Source organism: Cyprinodon variegatus, unplaced genomic scaffold, assembly GCF_000732505.1.
Source record: "Cyprinodon variegatus isolate N-32 unplaced genomic scaffold, C_variegatus-1.0 Scaffold141, whole genome shotgun sequence".
Classification (NCBI taxonomy): Eukaryota; Metazoa; Chordata; class Actinopteri; order Cyprinodontiformes; family Cyprinodontidae; genus Cyprinodon; species Cyprinodon variegatus.
In genome coordinates this window covers 65383-72398 of record NW_015150594.1, presented here as the reverse complement: position 1 = coordinate 72398, position 7016 = coordinate 65383, and the positions used below count along the sequence as shown (strand labels likewise).

General features: G+C 38.4%; 1 protein-coding gene across 1 annotated transcript in view; it reads right to left on the bottom strand.

Annotated features, from left to right (window-relative positions):
- The window catches only part of utrn (utrophin), a 214009-nt gene that overhangs the window by 142667 nt on the left and 64326 nt on the right, over nt 1-7016 (bottom strand). The gene's annotated exons all lie outside the window — the stretch shown is intronic.

Sequence of the window (7016 nt, the reverse complement as noted above, 5' to 3'; positions counted from 1 at the left end):
GCTCCCATACAGCAGACCTATAAAGTGCTGCTGGTGCATCTTCCAACTTCTGTTCTTTCCCACTCGCCATACCGACATAAAACTCCACAACAAATGATTTTTTTTCTGCTACACCCTGATACGCTGCTTCGCTTCTTTTTCTTCTTGTTTACTACTGGTGGTTGGCTTTGGTCGCAGTACCGCCACCTTCTGCTCTGGAGTGTAAACGCTTCACCTATGAGAAAAAGGAGCAGCGGATGAACCGAACGCAACACACGCGAAATCGAACCGAGACAGTCGAACCGAACGGTTTTCATAAACCGTTACATCCTTAATATGTATATATATATATATATATATATATATATATATATATATACACACACAAAATATCCTTGTGAGTTTTTAAATGTAGCTAAAATAATTAAGGTTTTGACTCTTCAATGCTTAATGCTTCAGGGTAAATTTCTACTAAGCGTATTCCAAACCCCAAAAACTAGTGTTATGTGAGTCAGTGTATGACATCCATGTTCTGAGTGAGCTGGTTATCCATCTATACTAGATGTTCAACCTTTAACATTGGAATGTAAGGCCGTCCAGGAGGTTAGGATCCTCCAATAAGAGGAGCAAGACAGACAGTAGTCATTTGAAAGGGAAGGTCAGACAGAGGAAGGATGAGAGAAAAAAAAGGGAACCAGCGCACTCATTGATTGCCCTGTCAATCATTCGGTTGCCATAGCACCATCTGGCAAGGCCTAAAATGAGCTATAAATAGATCAAATGATGCAGAATGGGAGGAGGACATTTGTGAAATACAGTCATACTTTTCAGCCTGGGGGGGAAACACCGGTTTGCTTGATCAGTTTGATCAGATCTAATGCTAACTAGGTAGCAAAAATTCATTAAACATGAGGTCAGATTGCAAAAACCTCAGAAACTCGTGAAGAACCCTTACTTGATTTCCTGTTTTAAAAGCTTCAAAAGCAAAATCAATAAATATCGACTCTCTTCTGCAAAAGCCAATTTCTCAAAACAATAAACGAAAAACTGACAGCTCAAAGCAGCCCAAACCAGCAGAGGCATGAACTCCACCGGACCCTTGATGATAAACTGTGCTCTATTTTGCAAAAGGTGTCAAAAGCACATCCCTTTGGTTGTGTAAGCTGTGAGTTTGGACCTCCGTGGATTAAACTTGTTTATGAAGCTCATCAAATGGGAGGAAAGTGAACATCTAAAGCTAATAATTGTCTTCCATCCTATCCTGAGCTATTTTTATTCTGTGGCAGGGGGCATTACTCTGCTCGAATGAGATGCCACCCAAATCTGAATGTTTCTTTTACTTTGCAAACACACTCATCTTGCAGGCATAAGCTATTTTTATTAGGAACTTCCAACAATATCCTTATTTGTGTGCACCTGTGTCAGCTTATGTTAAAAACAGAGACTGTATCTCTGTTTATTGCTAAACAATAAATCTTGAATGCACCACTAACAATAGTATAGCAATGATTTAAGCAGTACAGCAATATTTATTGTTTGCTTCTATCCCAAAGGCAGACTTGACAGACAAGCCAAGACAAGTATATTTGAAACAATATACTAAAGGTCACAGAGGGAGATGAAAGAAATAATATTACAATACAGTTTCCTTATATTGTGCTGCCTATTTACAGAAGTCACAGATGAATTGGCTATTTGTGAAAATCAGACCGTTTTTCTCAGAGATTAAATCTTTATTAAACATAGGACTGAAAATCGCTATTTAATTCACAGCTTTTCCATCTTTTTGACAACAGATTTTCCAAACGTATATTGCTAGAGTTAAAAAAAGTATATTTTCAGTAGTGTGCTCCTCATCCTGTATTTTACTATTAGTTTTCATAAATAAATGACCAAAAATGTAACAACTATATTTAAAGTTATTTATAAAATGTATTTTTGGAATAAGTGACTTTAACCAAAGGTGCAATTCTTCTTAATCAATCATAGTTACTCTTATGGGAAAACCAGCTGCCCACCACTTCTTTGTACCATTCAAAGCATTGCTTCAGGAGGTGGTACTGTATGTCTTTAATTAATATCTACAGATAGGATTCCCAAAAAACATTACCCAGAGCATCACAATAGTACAGGATTACATTCTTCTCATCAGCCCAAACATGTATGCGATGTAAAGGAAAATGCCAACCTCATGAAGCCATTGCTGAAGCTTTCAAGGAGGGATAGGAATCACTAAGAGCATATTGACTAGTCTGCAGCAACATGCACAATTTGGCCTTTGTCAAACTTTCTCCGAACTTCCCGAGATCTTAACATACTAATCTATCAACAGCTGCAATGATAAAACGATGATCTGTGCTGGGATTGTTATGCCTGATCAGTGTACCTCTCCATTGTCTAAAGCATGAGTGTTCTTCAAGGGCAGTCTCTCAGTGATTATCTAATTACTGTGATTACTAACTTTAGAATTAGAAAATTAGCTCTCACACTAGCTGTGCTAACCTACTTTGTCTTCTCTGGGAAGAGGAAATGAGGAGTGGGCCAAGGAGGAAAAACAATAAAGCGTCCTTACAGGCATAGCACAGGAAATTAAATAGGTTTAGGGGTGTATGAATTGGCCGCTTAACTTCATAAACAAATACAGACCATGAGACAGAGGGTAGCAGAGGGGTAGCAGTCAGTCTGACCCCAATGCCCTCTGCTACACTCTCAGCCCTAACTAATTCAAAGTGTTTGAATCAGTCCTTACAATCTCACAATTTGGGTATGAGGGTTGATGTGTGTCGCATGCAGAGGAATTCAACACCATTTCTCCAGATTAGAGGAGTTACCCTCCGCTAAGCGTCGCCCACAGCGACCAAAGGTAATTGCTTTTTAATTAAGCCTCCGGCACTAATCCCGACGATATTTAGCAGGCACGAAGTGGCGCACACAGCCATGCATTCACACGCCAACACACAGAGGAAGGAGCCGGAGACAAAGGAGGAAGTCGTTCATCGAGGCCTGCTGGGTGGATGTTTGCGAGTGTTGTTGATTTTTCTCTTCTGTTCTCAATGGGAGGTGAGGAAGAAGGAAGAGAAAATGAAGGAACACACGTGCTGAAGCATTAAATGATTTTTTTTTTTTTTTTTTTTTACCCACAGCCTACCTGAACAAATTCTTGGAATGAAAATGAATATGAGGCAGTGTGAGTGTATCTATGTCTCCGTGGACTAAAATGGAAAATGCAGTCATCCGTCTTTCGACCCATCTTCCTTTATACCCTATCCCTGCTCGCTCTTATCATCTTCAACCCTTTCATGTCTCATAATATGTTTTACATCTGTCTGTCATCACTTCTTTTTCTCCCATAAACACATGCAGTTGGCAGTTGCTTTCGGCTCAGTTGTGAATATTTTTGGAGGATTAACTATCTTCATTGGGAGGATTTGAAAAGCTATTTCTTTTTTTTTTTTAAAGACACTTGTATTATAACTATTAAACACACTAAACCAATAAACACCCACATGTGAACACTGTTGGAAATCGAATTTGACTCCGTGTTGCCTCTTCTAACTGTGAGCTTTCTTTGAAGTCTGCGGTCCAATGTGCGATGGCGGCAAAGTCGAGGCTTACGCTGAGCTGTCGTTCACAGCTCACATGCATCCCTTTCCTGTCGCTCCTGATCCCTCTAAACTTTCTCAAACATCTTATGGAGTGGATGTCAGATCTTTAAACCACGTTATGTAAAAGGAACATTTTTAATTTACCACCAGGAAGCCTGCACAAGAAAAATCTATGAAGATTTTAGTCTAAGCTCTTGTCTGTAGTCTCAGCTGGCACGATGAGCAAAAATCTAAAAGCTCATATTGCAAGAAATATGGTAATGCTTGAATATCTGTTGAATTGATTGATGCATAAGGAACAGTGACAGGTCGTCTGCAGGGACGTTCAGTGGTATAAAGGTAGCATTTTCATAAACCAGCTGCCCTTTAGATAAAGCTATACCTCATATTGAATCTCAGCTGCAATATCTGTGTGTGCAGCATCATGATCGTCGCAGACTGCTGTATAGCTATGGGTGTTTTATGGCATTTTATTTCCCAACCCTTTTTGGGTACTGGGTGGACTCTCACTGCTTTCATCATCTCCACATGTTCTGGATGTTAGAGGCTGCACAACTAAAGATAAAAACTGGATTGGTACGCTGTAGCTGAAAATGAAAAAGAACAATTTAATTACTGTAATAATTAAAAATATCAAAACACAATTAAAAGCAGGCCATATTTCCCCAGCCCTACTTTCAGATCAGGTTCTGCATGTGTACAGCAGACATTTGAGGTCTCAAATTAATCATCCGGCTTTGTGTTGTAGCCAGAGACACAGGATAGAAAGTACTTGTTCCTAATCATCAGAACCTTTTCCCTGTGATGTGTCCTGCTGCTTGCTTATTTTACTGCCACTTATGTATGGGCATCAAACTGTTTTGTTGATAAAATTACTGTAATTCCTGGTATTAATGCTCAGGCACAGAGAGTTAATTATTTTGTGTATAACAGACCTAAAAAATGGAAAGACGAAAGTTTTTTTTTTTAATAAAAACCTTCCATTTCAAGCTGAACTAAATCTCACAAACACTCAAACAACATGTATTAAGCAATTAGTAGATGAATCAAATAATGACTTAATGTTTGGTTAAATAAAACATCCATTACTACAGCCTTTGACTTATTTAAGATACGGCATTTTAAACTATCACTTATGCTTCACAAAAACCCAATGTGGTTCACGATGTTACATAGTATTCCTCACAATCTTTCATGTACTTTTCTCCCTAGTGTATTTCTACGCCAGCATTTGACTTTGACATGGTTTTCTCCCCTGGAGATTACAGTCTATATATAGCACGATTTATGTTTAATCTGCCTGTGATATAACAGCAAAAGCCATTTCCAGTTGTTTTGTTTTTGTCGTACCAAAGGATTTACCTCTGAGAGGCACTGCTTTATGCTGCTGTTGATGCCATTTCTCCTTTGTACCTTCCCAAGCTTGTTTTTTTCAGATAGCTCATCATTTGTTTTCCATCCTCCACCATGTTTATTGGGTACATAGAGAGGTTGGGCTGTCTCACACCTCTTTTTTTCTTACTTTAGACTACCACTGGACAAGACAGATCTGTTCTTTGAAGAAAAATCTACAGGTAAACAAAATTAAGTCAAGAAAATCCTCTTTCAAGCGTATTGTTAAATACTCCAGCATTTTAGGATGTCTCATTTAAGGACCTACAGGTATAAAAAAAAATATATATATATTTTACAGTTGTTGGTAGGGTTCAATTGGATCGAATGGATCCATCTTTTCAAGGTTTTAAGATAAGATGCACTTTATTAATAATTCAACACAAGAGATTGAGCGGCTTCTTTGAAGTGGCACCAAGGCTAAACCACTTAATAGCAGCATATGTTGTCATCCAGGAAATCAAGACAATAGTGGGTGGAAGATTTAGTTAGTTCTAAGAGAACAAAGCAGATGATTAAAGATTAAAGAGAGGGTGACAGCAGCATAAACAGAAAGATGACGATAGGGAAAGCAGGCATTACAAGTGGAGGTATTGTGGATAATGGTGACAGAAAAGACAAGAGGAAGAAATGAGGAAAAAGAAGATTTCTGTTCGTCCCAACTGGAAAAAGTTTGTAGAGGCAGTCAAAAAGTTTCACAATGCTGAAAAGGGGAAAGAACGCGTACTAAAACAAAGATGTTTGCTTCACTGCAATTTAAGAGATTTGGAGGGGTAATAAATCATTAAATATGTGGCCTGTTTCTCTCACCAAAACAGATGAAGTACAAAATTACTTGGTTTGGGTTTCCTACAGCAATAATACAACACAATCCCCGAGAAAAATAGAGGGAAGCCAATTATCTTCCTTCAAATGTCCCACTTCTATTCAAAGAATTAATTATTCTTGACAGGAGAGGGGAAAATGTCCAGCGGTGGAAGAGAACCACAAAGGAGAAAGAATCTGCTATGGCACTTATAAGGTAAACAGGCAGAAAATGAGGAAAAAAGGGTCAGAAGAAGATAAAGGTAATGGGACATATTGAGAGGAGGATTCATCAATGTAATTTCTAAGTTAAGTCTTTTGAATACCAATTTGGATAAATCTCTTCGGGCCCACAGTTTTTCAATCGAGTGAATCCGACTTTATGCGGCTGTGTTTGTGTAGGATTACACGCCGTAATCTCCTCTCCAATAGGGGAATGATGTTTGTCAGCACCACAGACGTGAAAATACACAAACTGAGAAGGAAACAGAAATGTGAACTGTGTGTCATCTGTTAGACAAGTGCTTGCCATATTGGCAAAAGCGGGAGATATTAGATGTAGAGCTTAGACCTTGTCTCCGCAGATTGATTGTCAAACTCTGAACTGAAGGAGCAAGAAAATATTGAGCAAGTCATCTTATCTCCTCTCCTTTAAACTGCTCCCTAGATTGGTCCCCAACTCCACTGAGTGAAGAGAGAATGATAGATATTCTGAGTTTAAGGAAAATGTATGAAAGGACATTTCAACGGCACTCAAGTGTATCTATCTCTCCTTTTGTTTTACATAAGCTTAAGAAAAATTAAAAAATGGGGCTGATTCCGGATAAGGGTTCATTAATGCTATGTCTACTCAGTTTGACGGACATTCTCATGTCCATTCTGTATCATCTTAGACTGCCACTAAGGAAGTCAAAGAAATCCCATAGATCACAATGTCAACTCTGCTTTTGGTAGCGACAAAACAGCAGCTAAATACCAATTGAAGACCACCTAGAATGCACTGCATGTGGCATAAAGCATGAGGGCCAACTCTGTCTTTAGACGATGAATATATGCCTGTTTTGTACTGCACAGATTCACCTAAAGAGATTCTACAAAACAAGAGGAATTGGCAGTAAAAATAAAAAAAAATTAAAAAAACTATCTACACCAAAGAAACAAGCAACTAGTTTATTTATTTATTTATTCGTTTATTTGATAGGGACAAGTATGTTTCGTGCATCATGTCACACACTA